This window comes from Macrobrachium rosenbergii, chromosome 2 (assembly GCF_040412425.1).
Source record: "Macrobrachium rosenbergii isolate ZJJX-2024 chromosome 2, ASM4041242v1, whole genome shotgun sequence".
In the NCBI taxonomy this organism is placed as follows: domain Eukaryota; kingdom Metazoa; phylum Arthropoda; class Malacostraca; order Decapoda; family Palaemonidae; genus Macrobrachium; species Macrobrachium rosenbergii.
Window position 1 is genome coordinate 72,552,852 of NC_089742.1, and position 19,234 is coordinate 72,572,085.

Genomic DNA, 19,234 nt, shown 5'->3' on the forward strand with positions numbered 1-19,234 from the left:
CGGATTGTCATTAACCCAGCCCGCCATTAACCGGGGACTGCCTGTATTGGTAGATGGCATCTCCCGATTGGTCCACTTGTTCAGCTCAGGAGTGTGGGAGGTACCCTAAGTGCCAGTCTTGGGGGGAGAAGTCTCCTTTGTGGCATTTAGGTTGGGTTCCTCCTTCTCAATACATAGTGCTTCCAAGAAGCGGAGGCAGCAATGACTCTTCGATGAATATAGAGTCCCTTTTTACCAACTTTCCTATGTATAAGAGGATCTAGATATTTAGCAACTGTGTCAGTTTACTGAGACCCCATCACACTGTTCAAAACATCCCTAAGCATGCCTTCTTTGCCCTTCTTGAAATCTGAACCAACAAAGTCCCCATTGCCACCCACAAGTACACACACAAGGATGACATAGCAATTGGTTCTTGCATCAGAGTACTCTTTTACTCTTTGCCAGTTTCTACATGAGCACCATAGAATAACAAGTATTTTCCACTATGGAGAAACCACTGATGTACGTCTGTTACACTGAAGACACCTTCATCAGTGCCAGCACTCAGGAGGAAATATAGCACCTTCAACACACCTTCCACATCCACAGCTGCCTTAATTACACTATCGGCCATTCTCATTGGGCCCCTCAACACTGCATCCCTAAAGCTTCCGAACTCTGGTAACTCATCTACCCCAGCCCTTACACTTACACTTCTGCTCTCTTTATAACCCTGTCAAGCTCATAATCTTCTACAATTTCCAAAATTTCTCCCCAAGTCAACCTTTCATTCGTCCATCTTTTCTTCTCCTTCCGCTTCAAGTTCACAAATTCTCTAACTCCATCTGGCACTGTCCCTAACAACTTCCGTACTAACTCCTTACATTCATCTATCCCATCATCCCCAAACTTCTTCCTTGCCAACGTCTCCAGCCTACAAGCATACAGTGACAAGGTTTCCCCAGCTTTCATTCTTGCCTCATCAAATTCATTCTTCCTCTGGTTCGCTTGCTCAACTAATCTAGCTTTCACCTTGTCATACTCAACATCCCCACACTCATAATAACCCTATACATATCAAGTAAAAACCCAGTCAAATACTCTCCTAATTCTCGTGCCCACACTCTCTTACTTTCCCCATACTTATCCTGACAAAACCTTTCATACTCCCTAAAGAAATCATGCACATCCCTACTTCCATATTTCATTATACTTTTCACACCATGTGGCCTCCTCACATACATAGCCTTTCTCACTTCTTTCTCACTTTCACTCTCAGACTTTCGCTCTGTCCTTTCATACCCTCTTCCGAATACAAAGAGTCCACTTCTGCACTTACATTCATCTTACTCATTACACTCTTCTTCCCCCTTTTTATCCACTTTTATCCACTCACCTCCATCCACCTCACTATCACTACTGCCTTCAAACCCCTTCTTTCCTGCCTTTCCCACTTCCTTACCCTTCTTACCAGTTTCCTTTCCCTTTCCCTTCTTCCCTTTTTCTTCCCCTGACTTATCCTTACTTTCCCTCTGTTCCTTCCCCTTGCTTTTCATTCCCCTTTTCCTTACCTGCCTCTCATTCCCTCGTTTCTTACTTCCTATTCCCATATCACTTTCACCTTCCATTCACTTCTTCCTCCTTTTCTTTCTCTCTTGCCCCTTCACACGTTCCAGAGAACCTGCCTCCAACAGCCCCTTCTCCAAAACACCCTTGAACATACCTTTCATCATTTCTTCCACACTTCTCATCATTCCCTCCAAATTTTTTTATCCATCCTCTCTTCCATTCTCTCTTCCATTCTCTCTTCTGACTCTTTCATCTCCCCTTTCATTTCTTCTTTTGCACTTCTTAGCATTCCTCCCATCTCCTCCAACTGACTCCTCAACTCCTCATTCTCACCCCTCAGCCTCCCATTCTCCTCTCTTGCCAGCCGCAACTCCTCTCTCAACCTCACCAGTTCCTCTTCCATTCCCTCCAGTCACACTACTAGCCACTAATCTCAATTGCAGCTGCACCAACAACGATTGGGCGCCAAATATTATGTGGCGGAATTTAAAAAACACAAAAACAGTACACAACACTCACCCTGATCCCGGTTGCTGGAAGATGGAGTAAATTGCCCACTCGCCAACACAGCACCCAAAACCACACAAACAAAACAAGGAAACATAAAAAGAAGATAGAACTATACACACAACAAGAACAGTACACAAACAAGAAAACCAACAACTCTCAAAAGCACACAAAAAACTGTCCAAGACCAAACGACTGACCAGCACTAGCTCTGACTCAAGACTCAAAAAAGACTGAAAATCCTTCACATATTCCACAGACAGACAGACAGCGCCGTAAACAAACTAAGACCTCATCCCTCTTCCAACAACCGAAGCACTCAAGACAATTACACTCTCCTCTCTCTCTCTCTCTCTCTCTCTCTCTCTCTCTCTCTCTCTCTCTCTCTCTCTCTCTCTCTCTCTCTCTCTCTCTCTCTCACAAAAACGTTGGGAAATGCTAAATAAAACAAATTTATTCATCCCTCTATATCGCACTGCTCTTCCTGGGTGGATATGCATGCAAAGCTTGCATGCTTTTGTAATGACCATCTCATTGTTTATCTAGGTACCCTTTCAAATGCCTTCTCATGATCCTTAAATGTGGTATAATCTCTTCCTCTTTGCATAATTACTGTATTTTACTTAAGACTTGAGAGGCTTAGAGACTGCTTGTGTTGTTGACAATTTTCCAAGCCTCTCTATTACCTTCTCAAATATTTTCATACAGCACTGAAGTAATCTTATTTCTCTGTAATTCCCATAATACAGTGCATTCCCTTTGCCTCTGCATGTGGTAAGGTTCTTTTCCCACTCTGCTGGTCCTGTCTTTTCCTTTTTCAGACTTTCATATGTTGTATTCTGGTCAGCTTATCAGTGACAGACTCTCCTGCTACTTTTATTAAACTGCTTGATATTCTTAATCTTCCCACAAGCTCTTTCACTCTCTTCAGAAGTTATATTCATTATTGATCATTTTTTCATGGCAACATTCTCCAGATCATATTAATGTTCTTCATCTAGAAAAAATATTACCTCAATCAATTCAGCAACTCTTTTCATCTTTAATTTCTCCATTTTAATTTTATGTATTTTGCCTTTCCACACCATTTTTCTCTTCTCTGAATTACTTTACTATTCTACATATTTTTTCTTTTCTCTCTGCTATGTTAATATTCTGATTCCATTTCTCACAACTTTCTTTCTGTCCCTATCACCTGCCTTTTAGTCTCCCAGTCCTTTTCCCTCCCTGTCCTCTGGCAAAGGACTTCTCTTTAAATATGTGTTCCAGCTTCTCCATTTGTATTTAGTATCATCAACTTTTCACTGGGATTTTTACACATTGTGTTTAGCAACTTTAAACCTTGGCTGTGAAAGAAATCTGTACAACTTCTAACTTCTATTTCTTAATGTCTTACTATCAAGCTATATATTGCAATAGACTCTCTGAACACCTGAATTAGCCCTGGTTACCCACCAGCCCGAACTACATCCCCATAACTTTTACCCATTAACCCTTAAGGGACAGATTGAGCCTGAGTGTGAAGTAAAACAGGGTTGGGGAGTTGGACGGATTGAGCTTGAGTGTGAAACAATATTACGCAACACCGATATGGTAAGAATTGGGCGAGACAGAGGTGTCGATACTACTGTATGCTATAAATTCACTAATGGCAACTTTTATACTGACCTGAGAGTCGTACCAGTGTTGCCACAGACGTCTTTCCAGCCATCAGTAATGCTTGTGACTTGAAGGAGGAAAGTACTGCCTCTCTCTCTCTCACATGAGTCTTTTTTTGTAAATTTGCTTGTAAATATATGAAGGGGTTGCTGTTGTTTTTTGTTTTTGTCTTTTACGATAGTATGTCAGTTGTAAATGTAATTTTACAAAGAAAATTGCAAAGAAATATTAGAAAAAGCATGTAAAAGTAAAAAAAAAAGTTACTGAATCTTCCGTTCTCGTAAATTTACGTGAATATTTTTCGACAAATATGCCAAAAAATTTGTTACTGCTTTTATTTCTATCTGTTTTGATATTGTGTGAGCAGTAATAATAATTTTACAAAATACAGTACATTCATTTATTAGAAAAAACATATATAAGTTGGTAAAATTTACGATTGTCTTGTAAATGAGGCCCCACAAGGGGTTGTAAATAGTCATTTTCAACTTCTCGTGGAAAGTAGGGAAAATTTTTTAGAATTTTTTTATTTATGCAGTGTAAATGTACGTGTCATTTTCTTTCCATTGATGTGATTTTTTTTATTCTGCCGACCTCAAAGTTTCCCCGGTCTGGGGGGCTGCACATTGATAAATTATGCCGTCCCTTAAGGGTTAATTGGGTAATTAACTGTCAGCATTACCAACGCTTACAGGAAAATCTTGTCAAAATGAGTTACCTGAAACACCATTGGCAATGCTGCTGCAAGTCCCAGCCGAGCCAGGCCAGGTTCCCCAATTGCTTTCCGTTTGCCTTGCTGCATGGATGTTTCCTGCTTCAGGTGAACTTTTGGTTATTAGCCCGACCCCCGTATACTGACTTTATTGAAATTGGATAACGACTTGGACCATATTTTTGCCTTTTTCTCCTGGATTGTTCTTTCACCTGGCATTGGATTTTTCTCTCCCGTCTGGACTTTGACTCGATTTGGACTCGCCAAGGATAGTTTGGATAAAAAGACGCCCCCCTTCGGATAGCGCTACTGCAACCAAGACTGTTACCATACTGCTGGCGATGCTGCAACCCACCGATCGTGCACAGCTTGCAAACAGAGGATGAGTACCCTCAAACATGACAGACATTCATTTTGTATAGCAGGTAGGAAGGTGCAATGTAGCTTAACATTGAGATGTGACGAATGTAGATCATGGTCAAAAGATCAGATGGAGGATTATGTTAAACATAGAAAATCTCTAGCTCCAAAGAGCAAACATAAGGAACCAGCTGTAGAAACTCAGAGTCTAGACAAAGAAGCTTTAGAATCAGAGTTATTTAGGAAATTAGAGGATAAATTATCAGCTAGCTTGAGAAATTTATTTTCTAGTTTCATGACAAAGTTATCTGAATTCAAGGAGCAGAATATAAGTGCTAGGGAAATAGAAACTAACCGTTCTTTTTCAGCTCCCCTGCCTGTTCCAGAACCAGCCCTAATGGGTGCCGGGGGTCATGGAGAATCGCAAACCCCGAAGGTAGGATCTGCCGGCCCCTCGGCATGGAGCAGGCAGTGTTAGCAGCAGTTTTCCCCCTTTCTTCGGATAGTGTAAGTTCAGAGGTAAATTTAGATGTAGGATTGACGCAGACAAATAGGGATAGTCAGGTAGCAACGAGTGTAGGAGAGAAGTTGAAGGTGCAGTCTTCTTTGGGGGCAGGTGCAATTAAGGTTCCGGGATCCTTGTTAGATCCAGCAGCGGTTCTATTTCCAGCTGCAGTCTCCTTACAACAAAATGTTACTAAATCTGTTGACGAGGATTTAGATTTAGTTGTAAGTTTGTCAGATTCAGGAAGGTTGGAGGATTTCTCTTCCTCTTCGAGAGTTCCTTTTCCTTCTGGGGAAAAACTCTTGTCGGTTGGTGATGGTAATTCATTTGATAGGACATTAAATGTAGCAAAATATAATGCTAATTTATTGGGTCTTTCCAAAGGGTATAGGTCATTGGTCAGACAGTGTTTTAATATGATATTTTAATGATAAAATAAAGTTTGTTCATACTTACCTGGCAGATATATATATAGCTGTATTCTCCGAAGGTCCGACAGAATTTCAAATTTCGCGGCACACGAGTGGCCGGGTCAGGTGGTTAGTACCCATTCCCGCCGCTGGGAGGCGGGTATCAGGAACCATTCCCATTTTCTATTCAGATTTTCTAACGCCACTGTCTCCTGAGGGGAGGAGGGAGGGCAATATAAATATATATATCTGCCAGGTAAGTATGAACAAACTTTATTTTATCATTAAAATATCATTTTGTTCATGAGACTTACCTGCCAGATATATATATAGCTGAATACCACCTTTGGAGGGGGTAGAGACAGCCAAGAAATAGGAAAAAACCAATTATTGGTAAAATTATTTTGGTTCCTTATCTGATAGCGTAGCTGACTGAGTGGTTACTGTCACTCTAGTCTGCTTCTGCTTTACTAGAGACCCCAGCGAGGTAGTGACCTATATAGCTGGCGACTTCTAGATGATCTGTCAACGGGGCGTGACCACAATGTGACTAGATCATAGCCCATACAAAGAGGACAAAAGAGCATTACTAACCACCTAACCAACACCTAAAGCGTTAGTTTGCAAAGGATTGGGAAGACTGCCTCCAGTAGTCGACCCAACAACCACAAAAACACAATTAAAAGGGGATAGGATCAGAGTTACCCCTTGTCCCCAAGGTTGCTGAAGCAGCAATGTATGGTCCCAGCGAAAAAGCAATTTCGTATGCTACCTAAACATCTTGCCAAGAGTGTGAGGCAAACACCGAATTGACTTTCGCCAAAATGTGGCACTAAAAATGTCACTGAGTACCATCTTTTTCTTGAACGCCATGGAGGTAGCAACTGCCCTCACCTCGTGAGCGTTAACTCTCAACAACTTGAAGTTGAGTCGTCACAACTAGAGTGTGCGTCCTTAATGACGTCCCTAATGAAGAATGCCAGTGCATTCTTCGACATAGGTTTAACTGGTTGCCTCACAGAACACCATAAAACATCCAATGGACCACGAGTGTCCTGTGTTCTTTTAAGGTAGTACTTGAGAGCTCTAACTGGACATAGAACTCCCTCAGGTTCCTGTCCAATAAGGTCTGCTAAACCTTTAATTTCAAAGTGTCTAGGCCAAGGGTTAGAAGACCTATCATTCTTAGCCAAGAACTTAGGGCTTAAAGAATAGACAGCATTGTGTTCCTTGAAGCCCACATGACGGCCTCGAACTTCTCTCACTCTCTTCGCCACGAGGAATGCCGTTTCGAGTAACATCCTTAAGAGATGCAGAGTGGAGAGGCTCAAAGGACTAAACATCAAAACTTGAGCATTACGTCCAAGTTCCAAGCAGGGGAAATCAGCTGAGGAACCTTGGACGTCTTGAAAGAGCCCGTAAGATCGTGGAGGTCCTTATTGTCAGACAAAGCTAATCCTCTGTGTCTGAATACAATCAAAAGCATGCTCCGATAACACTTGATAGTCGGAACTGCTATATCGAGTTTTTCTCTTAAGTAAAGGAGAAAATCCGCAACCTGGCTCACAGTGATAGAGGAAGAGGAAAAGCCCTTCTTTCTACACCAACCTTTGAAGGTTGCTCACTTCGCTAGATATATCCTTTAGATGAAGAACTTCTGGCTCTAGCGATGGCCCGTGCCACCTGGCCAGAAAAAACCCCTTCGCTCTGACCAAGTTTCGATAGTCTGAAAGCAGTCAGGTTCAGAGCGGGAGATTCAAAGATATCTCGTGAAGTGGGTTTGTATGAGCAGGTCTGCTCTCATAGGAAGGGTCCTCGGAACGTCTACCAACCAGAAGAGAAACTCCGAGAACCAGTGGTTGAAGGCCAAAACATGGGGATGAGAGTCATCCTCGTCCCTTGTGAGGCCGCGAACTTGCGTATGACTTCTCCCAGAATTTAGAACGGGGAAAAGGCGTAAACATCTATTCCCGTCCAATCCCAGGGAAGAGCAACTATCGCAACTGCCCCAGGGTCGAGTACAGATGAGCTTTACAGAGGGAGCCTCGCTGTTCTTGAGGTCGTGAAAATATCCACAAGATGGCGACCCCAAAATTTCCAAAAATCTTGGCAAACCTCCTGATGAAGGGTCCATTCCTTCAGCAGGAGTTGATGGCGCCAACAGAGCAGGTCTGCTCGAACATTTTCGACCTCTGCCACAAAACTTGTGAGAATCGAAATGTTGCGAGCATAGGCTCAAAGAATAATCTCTCTTGCAAGGCTGAACAGGGAACAAGTATTGTCCGAGTTTGCTAGAACTACACGATTGCAAACTTGGACCTCAAGAATTGGCGAGCTAAAGATAGCCGCCAAATCTTTGAAGTCGATGTGCCAGGACACCTGTTCCTCTCTCCAGGTTCCTAACACTTTCTCTCCCTCTAGTGTTGCCCCCAACCTGTTGACGACCCGTCGGAAAAACAACACTAGGTTGGGGTTCAGAAGCTTGAGGGAGATCCTTTCTGCAATTCCGTTGGATCGAGCCACCACCACAGATCCTCTTTATATAAGGAAGAATTCTCAATTCCTCTTTCAAGTCTTCCTTGCTTTGTCAGTTCTCCAACAAAAAGAACTGAAGAGGCCTGAGATGCAGACTCCCAGAAAACAAACTTCTCCAGCGAGGAAATGGTCCCCAGCAGACTCATTCCTTCCTTCACCTAGCATGTTTCCTTTTCCAAGAAGGCCGAAACTTTTTCGTACATAGAAGTTGCCGTTCTTGCGACGGAGACGCTATAAAAGCCGCTGAATAGATCTGAATTCCCAGACACAATGGACAGTGAGGGGATCAGCTGCGACTTCTCCACAGACCAGAAGTCCCAGGGACTTCACGAGTTGCAGAGTCAACTGAAGGTCCTCCAGATACCCGCCGACGACGCTCGAATCAACCAGTCGTCCAAGTAGAGTGAGATCCTGGCGTGCGACAGATGCAACTGCATCGCAACGTTTTTCATGAGACGATGTAAACACCCTCGGAGCAAAATGTGACGCCAACAGCATCTGGTGTTCCCAGGCGGTCAACCATCCAAGTACCGACCAGACCCAACGTTGCTTAACTTCGCTGATCGGACGAAGCGGTGTTTTCAACGTGGTATGGCCGTTGTGCAGAGTCCAAAGCAGAGAGCCCTGAACTGGTACGTCTAGTCCCCAAGACAACCTGAGATACTTCACCGAACGTGGATGAATTGGGCGTGAAGATAAGTATCTTGGAGATCCAAAGATACCATCCAATCCCGGGATGAAGGGCTCCTAGTATTGACTGCGAGGTCTCCATCTTGAACTTTTCCTTCCGGACCAAGTTGTTCGACCTGTTGACGTCCAAGACGGGTCTCCAGCCTACTGAACGTTTTGGGACTAGAAACAATCTGTAGTAAAATCCCGGGAACACCGAGTCAATATCTGTTCCACTGCTCTCCGCTCGAACATCTGTTCGAGCAGGTCAAACAATTTTCTGTTTGACAGGAAGGCAGTTGGGAAACAAAAAACAAAAGAGGAGACAGGAAGGGAATCAAGTAACCTCTCTCTAACAGTAGGAGGGACCAAACGTCTGCCCCTCACTCTTTCCAGGCTTGTGCAAAATGAAGCCTGGTTGCAAAGGGAGTCTGGAGATGAAAGGAGTCACTTGCTACCTCTCTTGGAAGTGACATTCCTTCGGAAAAAACTCTTTCTCGTGGTGCGGGTCTCGTGTTGCTTCCATGGAAGCCCCTTTGTTATACAAACATTTAGCTTTCGTTTACTTTTTGTATCTGAGATCGGTGCAAGCGTTATGAAGGAGATGCAGTTTGAATGTCGATAACTTTAGTTTTGAGAAAAACGATATTTTTGCTTCTCTGTGTATTTATTTGCTTGCCGTTACACAGTTTGATGTTTTTATGACATAATGAAAAGCCAAAAATAGACCTGCAAATTAATATAACTTCGCTAAATGAAGCTAAATGAAGCGAGTGTCAAAACACGGCTGAGGTTGGCCAGCGACGTTTTACTTAGTCAAGCTCTGAGCTGCTACTGACTGACTGCCACTGACTGCCCTGCGGCATTCCTGTCTTTTTGATGCGCGTACTATGTCCACAGGGTTGCCATAGATCGCATTAGATATTATTTCATAGCTAAAAGGAAATTACCACCGATATACTGACAATATCATTACATTATATGAAAAATGTAATTTGACTATGATAGGTTACTGTTTTGTTTATAACTTCTAACTGTGGCGAACTTTTAAATAAAACTTTCTGAGAAGATAGTCAGGATATGTATGATGCCATATATAAAATATCCCAGAAAATTTTATTTCCGATTTTTTCGTCAAACGCTCCCCTTAAGACAAAGACAACTGCGAGGGTGGAGAGAGAGGAGCCGACGGTTGAAAAGTCTCAGGAAACAGATCCTAAAGAAAAAGCCAGAGTCTGATAATCAGAGGAAGAGAGAAGACGAAAGAAGTTTCTCTTCATACAAAGGCTGTGACGAAAGAGGATGTTCTTCCGCAGCTGGTGGGTCTTGAGTGAGTGGTGAAAGTAGTTCCGATTCGCCGACACGTAAGCGGGAACTCCAGCGAACGAAGAAGTCGTCAACTAGAAATGCGTATAGTAAACATAAAAATGTGGAACGCTTCACGATTAGCGTGTCATCCTTGCGCAAGAGCCATGCTAATCTTCTCTGTATCGTTCCAATTAGTATATGTACTGCGAAGCAAGTACTGGCTAAATTAAGAAGGACATCAAATGTTGAAGCGGGTAGTTGTGCGACATGATGAACAACTGGAGCGGTGTCAACACAAGACTTGAAGCTATACGGCGAAAGCGAGCGCGGAGCGTCATGGCGTGACGCGCGAGAGGCTCCGTGGCAAGTACTAGAAGAGAGTCACAGGCGTGGCGCTGAGCGTCAAGGCTAGCGCGCGCGCGGCGTCAAGGTGAGGAGCGCGTGAAGCGTGAGAAGCGCACGAAGAGCAAGACGCGCTCCTGGCGCGAGACAAGAGAAAAGGCCAACACCTCAACTCGGGAAGACGAATAGGAAGCCACTAAACACTCTCTCTAGAAGACAGACGCTCTGTATCGTTCCCGAGCGGGAGACGAAGGTGAAAGTCTGTACCTCTTAACAGGCAGATTCGAATCTTGAAAGGTTCATGAGAGCATCCAGCTGTTGTTGCAAACCCAACAAAATCTTACGCGTTGGAGAAGCCACTCTCTCGGGGGAAGGGCTGAACCTGAGAGAAGGAAAGGGGCGAGAGACGTATACTTCCTTCCACAGGGGGAAGAAGCTCTAGCCCTTGCCTTAGCGCGACAGGGGGTCGAGTAGAGTGATCATTCGAAAAACACTTTATTCTCTTCTGCAGAGGAATATCCATGCAACTTTCGGGGAAGAGTACAAACGTCTAGAGGAAGAGGACGTGAAGCGTCCTCTCCTCTAAGCTTCTCTTAAGAGGGCGAGAGTCCAACCGAGCTCCAACCCCGTGCGGGGGAGGACGTGTCGGAGGACGAGAAGCAATCCTTCAGGATGCGTGCCTGAGCACGATCCCTGGCAGCCTGGGTAGCGTCATCAGGACCTGCGAAGGGACGCCAGATCGGTGGGAAGCCCCCGTAACCCTCATGCGGCTTTCGACATGCCCCCTCCCTGGTCCTGGGAGTTCGACAGAGGTCCAGGCCTAGAGGCATTATAGGGCCGATCTGACGCCCCCTCCACAACACTAGGGGCACTAGCACTAACACTATGCGTTTGAATTGCATTCACTTTAGTTTCAAGAGCACGCATTGACTCCACACGAGAGCCAGGGAATTACCTTCTGCAGCAACAAACTACAGGGTTAGTAATAAATTACTACAGGGTTACTAGTAGGAGAAAACCCTGACTGTCCAACTAAGGATGCACTCTAGGAGGAAGATTCCTCAGCCTATCACGCTCCAATTTAAGCATATAGGCTTCATATTTCTTCCACTCACCCTCAGACAATCCCACACATTCATTACCGATTATCATAGAGCATTGAACACCCTTACATATCATACATAAAGAGTGAGGAACTACCAAAGTCTTCGATAGCCTCACCTCACATTCACCCAAGCTACAGACTCGATAGCTAGAGGTAAGACATCTTAATTATAAGAAAAGTCAAAAGCAAAATAAAAAACGGTCCACAAAGAGCGTATGCCAAGTCACAGATCCAGTCGAATACCAAAAAACAACCAAAATACTTAAGTGACAACAAATTTCGAAATCCAAATGGCGGAGGAACTGACAACAGGTGTTGACAGTCCGGCGACAGAGAAAATCTGAATAGAAAATGGGAATGGTTCCTGATACCCGCCTCCCAGCGGCGGGAATGGGTACTAACCACCTGACCGGCCACTGCGTGTGCCGCGAAATTTGAAATTCTGTCGGACCTTCGGAGAATACAGCTATATATATATCTGGCAGGTAAGTCTCATGAACAAAATAGGGTTTTCGAATATCCTTGATCATGTAATGAAGAATTTTCCGGAACTCACAAATGATGTATTACAAGATTATCAAGGGAGACCGGAGTCTGTATATTTTCTTTCTCTAAAATCTATGGCCTCTTCTGTAACCTCAGATTTTTCCCTATCCTCTACTGTTCCAAACCTTCCGCTGCTCTTTCTCAACCTTCCCTTTCAGGCCACCTTTCGGGGAACATTTCTGGTGCTTTGTTAGTTCATCCGGCATCTATGCCATTAGCGGGTTTGTCTTCGGTGCCATCTGCGGCGAATCCCATACCTTCTCAAGCTTCCGATCTAGTTGCTGCGGCAGTTGGCGGTGCGCCTGCCTCAGCCTTTAATGTTGCAGTACCGATAGTTTCCGCAGTCGCCCCAGTACCTAAGCAGTCTGGTGTTTCGTCTTCTCCTGTTTCTTTGGGTTCAGTACCTCATAATCTTCCCTTCAAAACCCTTTCAAGTTCAAGGCCAGCTGGGACATTCTCTACCTGCCCAACATCGTCGGCAGGAGCGCCGGTGGTGACTCCGAGTGTGGCATCGTCCTTCTTTCTTCCTTCGGTTCCTCCTTTCTCAACTTTTCCAACAGGTTCCTCTGTCCCCCTGGCTAAGGCGGTCTATGCAGGTTTGGGTTTGATTTCAGGTCAGCAGGGACCCTTTCCCTCTTCTGCTTCAAGTAGGTGTTCCTCTGTTCCGGATTTCCAGTCTCACACGACTCTGCTACATCCGGGTTTGCATGGTGTGGGTGTTGCGGTCTCTCCACTCTCAGTAGTGGGCATTATCCGCCCAGGTGTGACCAACCCAGGTGTTGCGTCATCGTCTTTGGAGGGTGCAGGGTTAGCGCAACCTATTTCGATGACTCCCAATATGTTCGGGACTGACTCATCAGGGGTCCGTCTTGCGCATCCAGGTGTGTCATGTTCCGGATCATCAGGTTCAACGTTTGCTAGGGGTCAGCCTGTCTCATTTCCGGTTTCAGCTCGGTCGAACCAATTCGACAAAGACTGTTCCTGTGAAGAGGAGGATCAGATACCAGAGGCTAGTTTTCCTTCGGCCAATGAGTCTGAGTACAGACAGATGTTGGACTTTATCCACTCGCTGTATCCACAGTCCAAGGCTCTGGGGGAGCCGATACAGCATAACAAAGCTATGTTCGAGTCGCTTTATGCAACAAAACTGGTGGTAGCACAGTCACCAAAGAATCTAGCCTGGTTTGGCAGGGTCGAGCAGGCTTTGAGAGGGGCATCCTTGATAGGATCAGGTAAGCAGGATTCACCCTTGCTTCCTATTTGGAAGGGCTTTTATAGGGTCGCGGGTAACCCTTCTGCAGGTGTTAGGGTGCCGCTGAACGAGCCAGTAGAGGCTCTTCTATCTCGGGTTCCATCGTCGAACCGTCTAGTATTTATTTGGGAGACACCTTCCGCAACCAGTCGGAGGCGTTATCACACACTATGTGGATGCTATCCGGTCTGATGGGGTTCCTCAAACAGGATGGTTATACTCCGTCAGACCCAACTCTATTCGACAGCCTCATCACGTCGGTTTCCATGGGGCTTGCACACCAGGCAAATGTTTCCGCAGGACGTACTACATTCTTCGGGAAGAAGAGGAGGGACTTCTATCTAAACCATCTGCCTCCTCATTTTCCTAACATTCACAAGAGGGCACTGCTGAGGGCTCCATTGGTGCTCAGCAGCAGTTTGTTTAGAGAGGACGACACTTCAGCAATGGTCAACTTTGTGTCATCTACCTCAGCAATGGAGTCGCAGCAAGCCATGATCAGGGTTGCCGCAGAGTGCCAGATCTCTGAAGAGGTCTAGAATGTCTTCTCCTTCAAAGCGCTCTCACTCCAAGTCTCTGGGAAGTTCTAAGAAAGTACGCTTTTCATCCAAGCTTTCCGGTTCTGCCTGGGATCCGAAACCTTCCAATCATAAGAAGGATTTTTGGAAATAGGAGACATTCCCTTCGCCTGCACCTGTAAGAGGTTGCCTTGCCCCTTTCTGGGACATCTGGAAGGAGTGGGGCACAGAGAGTTAGGTAGTGGAGATCTTAAGGAAGGGTTACAGAGTCCCTTTTCACTCTCGTCCTCCGCTATCCAACTCACCAGTGCATCTTCCCAGTTACTCCCTTTCTTCCATCAGGGGGTTAGCTTTGGCGGCAGAGATCCGAGCCCTTTTAGAGAAGGGAGCCTTAGAGCCCGCTCCCCCTTCTCCGGGGTTCTACAGCTGGATCTTTGTGGCCCCCAAAGTGGGAGGATCTTGAACCTATCATAGATCTCTTGGGTCTCTAACAAGTTTGTAACCTCGACGAAGTTTCATATGGAAACTTCCCACTTGGTGCTGCGGTCGGTCCGGAGGGAAGAATGGATGATTTCAGTGGACCTCAAGGACGCTTATCTCCAGGTTCCGATTCATCAGGAATCTCGGAAGTTCCTTCACTTCTTGGGTCCAACTGGAACATTTCAGTTCAAAGTCCTCTGCTTCGGTCTGACCACAGCACCTCAGGTATTCATGAGGGTGATGTCTCCTTTTTCAGATGTCATGCATTGTCGGGTCTTCCGAATGAGAAGATACCTCAACGACTGGCTGGTTCAAGCTTCGTCGGAAGGCGAGGCTCTGCAGGCAAGGAATTTTCTTTTGAACTTATGCCAGAAGTTAGGCATAAGAATCAGTTTCGACAAGAGTTCTGTGTTTCCAACTCAAGTAAAGACATACCTGGGAATGACGATTCAGACGCGTCTTTTGAGGGCTTTCCTGACAGAGAAGCGGGTTCTGCCGATTTTAAGCCAGCTGGAAACTTTCATGTCAAACAAAGTTCAACCTGTGAGCTTATGGAAAAGCCTGCTGGGCCAGATGGCCTCCCTATCCCTTCTTGTTCCAGGGTCTCGTCTCCGGATGCGTTCTCTGTAGGCGTTTCTCAGGAACTGCTGGGACTTTCGAGAAGAGAATGCGTCAATAATCTGGGACGATTCTTGCCTGAAGGATCTTCAGTGGTGGTCAGAAGAACATCATCTGACCACCGGTGTAAGATTGGACTTTCCCCTTCCAGATGTACAATCACTCAAAAAAGTTTTGCAACATGCTTCAAAACTTTTCGGACAACAGCTTATAATAGCGACATCTGGCGCTATTTAGCAACTCAGTTGTAAGCGCATCAAACAACGGAATACTAGTGGTGGGTCCGAGAAATTACCTGCAGTTTCCCTTAAACAGGGCTTTTTCTGATACTGCTTACTGTCGTCATATTTTACTTAATTAAAGGATGTTACTATAATACTTCAGAGGTCATCGCTGTTCTTATGTTTTAATATTTTCATCTCCAATTGCCATCACTATCGTTGTTTTATCTCCTTCATATGTGTGAACTTTGTAGACATAGGCCTACGACTGTTACAAGTTGAACTATTACTCTTATTGACATCAACAAATACGACTTTTGTAAAGATTTCCTTCACATTATTATTAATTAAATATTTGAATGACTAATCCTATGTATATTGTGAACTAGTGAAACTTAATATAAAATATACTGAACTAGACTAACAGATTTCAAGTCTATTTTTGTAATACATAGAATATAATCGCACACACACATACATACATACATACAGTATATATATATATATATATATATATATATAATGCCGTTATCATGTGTAATTTCTCGTTTCTTTCATTGCTACTTAGGCCTATCACTTTGATGCCTCTTATGAAGTTAACTGAATATATAACACCTATTGTTGTATTTCTTATTATCTAAGTTTCTAAAGAATTAAAATTAGCTAGAAGTTCAACATTAATTTAGTTAATACTAGATGCCAGCAGTGAAGAAGACTACTATGCTCATCAGTGGAGAATGTCTCCTCCTCATCGCAAAAGATGACTCGTACAGAAGTCATCGGCCGCTGGATTATATTATAACGCAAACCCTAGCCTCTATTCTTTGTGTTTCGCTGATATGAAGTGTTTCTTGGCAGGAGTATGATGAAATAATATCTTGGTCTCATGTAGCCTGTTACGGATGGTTTGAGCAGCAACTTGAAGGGAGAGCGTAATGTTCTCTTTATAGCAACATCGGTTGTCAGGGGAGTAAGGCGGAGCTCCTTCAGTGATCATCCGATGATGATCAACACTAGTGCAACAATGGGGTTGTCCTCCAGTTTTTACAATGAATTTATCATGTTTCCTCGTTCTTTCTGTTGTTGTATCCCTCTATACATGGTTGTTTTATTTACGCTAAGCTGGCGAGCAATATCTACGATAGAAACATTAGTCTTATGCAAGCTAATGATTGTGGTGCCGCTTAGTCTGTTGCCCATCTTATCGGTGCTAGTGACGAGACAGTTTAAACTTTTCCTGCCCGAATGTGGAGTCACACGATAACATAATGACGTTATGAGATTTTTTCTTTTTTGTTTGTGACAACGATAATGGTTGAATTCTTTCTTTCTTTATTTATATATAATTTCATTGATGGTTATTCAATATTATTTTATTAGTCAATGAGCTTTTATCTGGATTCGAAATATAGTTTCTTCTTTGACTCTTTTGCCCAATCATCTGAAGTGAAATTTTTCAAAATGTTTCGTCATTTTTCGTAATATGAATTTTTCACTCACCATTCTTTTTATATTGTTAACCGTATGATTAATAACAAAATCGAATAAGAAAATTACATTTCCTTGTAAATATCAAAAGAACAAATTACTGTTAGGTGAACGAAAACTTCTGGAACATGTTGCAAAACATTATTGAGTGACTGTACATCTGTACACAAATGCCTAAGATCAGGGTTGGGGTGCTACCCTGGAGGGATCTCAGGCTCAGGGCCTTTGGAGGAATCTGGATCGGGAGGAGTCCATAAATTATAGGGAATTAAGAGTGGTCAAGGAGGCTTTAAGTTGTTTTGCAGAACAGGTAAGCAACAAGACTATGGCGTTGTTCTGCGACAATGTTACAGCAGTATCGTATCTCAAAAAGGAGTGGGGAACAAGATCACAGGTGTTGAATGATGTAGCACAGAGAGTTCTCCGTTGGTGCGAAGAACGCACAGTTTCGCTCATTTCCCAATTCGTGTTGGGAAAGCTTAATGCCTTGGCGGACACTCTAAGTCGGTCACAGGAAGTTCTCGGAGGGGAATGGACATTAGTGCAAGACCAGATGCAATTGCTGCTCAAGAGATGGCCAGCAACGGTAGACCTATTCACCACCAGGATGAACCATCGCCTTCCAGTCTATTTCTCTCCAGTAGCGGATCCCATGTTCTGCGGGACAGACGCAGTGTTGCATTCATGGGACAACTTACAAGTTTATGCATTTCCTCCCTTTGGGATGATACAGGAAGCCCTAGCAAAACTCAGGAACTGCAAGAACACTCAAATGACCTTGGTTTGCCCATTCTTCCCCCAGAGACCTTGGTTTCCGGACCTCCTGAACCTGTTGATGGAAGTTCCGGTATTCCTCCCGGAGAGGAGAGATTTACTCAAACAGCCTCACTTCCACTACTTCCACCAGAACCTCCGCGTGCCAAAGCTAGCTGTGTGGAGACTGTCCAGTGAGCAGCCCGTCATGCGAGACTCTCTAAAGCAGTGGCTTGACCATTATCTTTCTGCTTAAGGAGTTCACCCAGGAAGTTATACCAGGCCAGGTGGGCAATGTATCGTGGATGGTGCCAAAAACAAGGGCATTGTATTTCGCACCAGTCAGTAGCAGACTTCCTACTATTTTTAAGGAGAGACAAGAGGCTTTCTTACTCTACAATTGCTGGGTACAGGTCAATGCTGAGCAGTACGTTCCGCTTTCACCTTCCGGAACTCTCAACCAGCAAGATTCTTCATTATCTGTTAAGATCTTTTAAAATAGAGCACCCAATTCTTCCATTTCGGGCCCCCTCGTGGGATTTAGCAGTGGTGTTGAATTTCTTAAGATCGGCAGCCTTCAAACCTTTAGAGTCTCTGCCCCTAAGGCAATTTGCTAAGAAAGTTCTATTTTTAATTGGGCTGGCTAAGGCCTAGAGAATTGGAGAAATTCAGGCGATATCCAGGACAGTCTCCTTCTCAGGGAAAGATATTTTTCTTTCTTACCTACTGGAATTCGTGGCAAAGTCCGAATCTGAAACAAATCCTTTGCTAAGGGCATTCAAGGTTGCATCCTTAGAAGACTTTGTAGGAGGTGACATTTCCAAGATGCTAATATGTCCAGTTAGGGCTTTAAAAGTCTATCTGTCTCGGACCAAGAAACTTTTGCCCCGCCCGAGAACGTTATTCATTTTTCCTAACTGCCCTTTGTGTTCGATCTCCAAGAAGGCAATCAGTTTCTTTCTTCGGGAGGTCATCCAGCAAGCATCGGAAGGCTCTTCATCAACTTCGGAACCTTCGACTTCATTTGTGCATCCGAGGGCACATAGTATTAGAATGGCAACATCTTCGGCCTTCCTTAGAAATTATTCGGTGTCAGCGATTTTAGAAGCGGCCACTTGGAAGTCGGTGTCGGTCTTCACTACTTTTTACCTCAGGGACATCCAATTTTCGTCAGAGAAGGGTTACTCGCTGGCTCCTTTCGTGGCAGCCAACACGATCTTGTAAATGCATGATAAGGTGGGGGTTAGGTATTCAAGCCAGTCTAGGAATTTGGAATTCTCCATTGATCAGGATCCATAAGAGGAGCATTAGGCAGGACATTAGCATGATGAAACTAAGCTGAGCCAGGTTGATAGGATCTTTTCTCCAAAACCCCCCTTCTGCACAGATGTTGGCTACAACATACAGCAAAGAACCCGAAGAGACTGCACATTCAACTTCTCCTCCATACATGCGAGGCTATAATAGCCACATGGGAGGTTCATCGTACCCCTCCATACATGAGAGTGCTTTGATTAGCCACATGGGAGGTTCATCGTACCCCCCTCCATACATGAGAGTGCTTTGATTAGCCACATGGGAGGTTCGTCATTCTCTGCTACTTATGGGAGGCTGTGATTAGCCACATGGTAGGTTAGTTTTTTGCTACTCTACCCATGAGGAGGTTTGAATAGCACGAGAGGTAGCTCGACTCAG

General features: G+C 44.4%; 1 protein-coding gene, 1 non-coding gene and 1 pseudogene across 2 annotated transcripts in view; all 3 read right to left on the reverse strand.

Annotated features, from left to right (window-relative positions):
- The window catches only part of LOC136848540 (bis(5'-adenosyl)-triphosphatase enpp4-like), an 85,770-nt gene that overhangs the window by 50,550 nt on the left and 15,986 nt on the right, over positions 1 to 19,234 (reverse strand). The gene's annotated exons all lie outside the window — the stretch shown is intronic.
- Positions 8,726 to 8,842, reverse strand: LOC136850118 (5S ribosomal RNA; annotated as a pseudogene).
- On the reverse strand, positions 10,332 to 10,434 carry LOC136850168 (U6 spliceosomal RNA). The gene has a single exon (XR_010856567.1). It is a non-coding gene; the product is annotated as a U6 spliceosomal RNA (small nuclear RNA).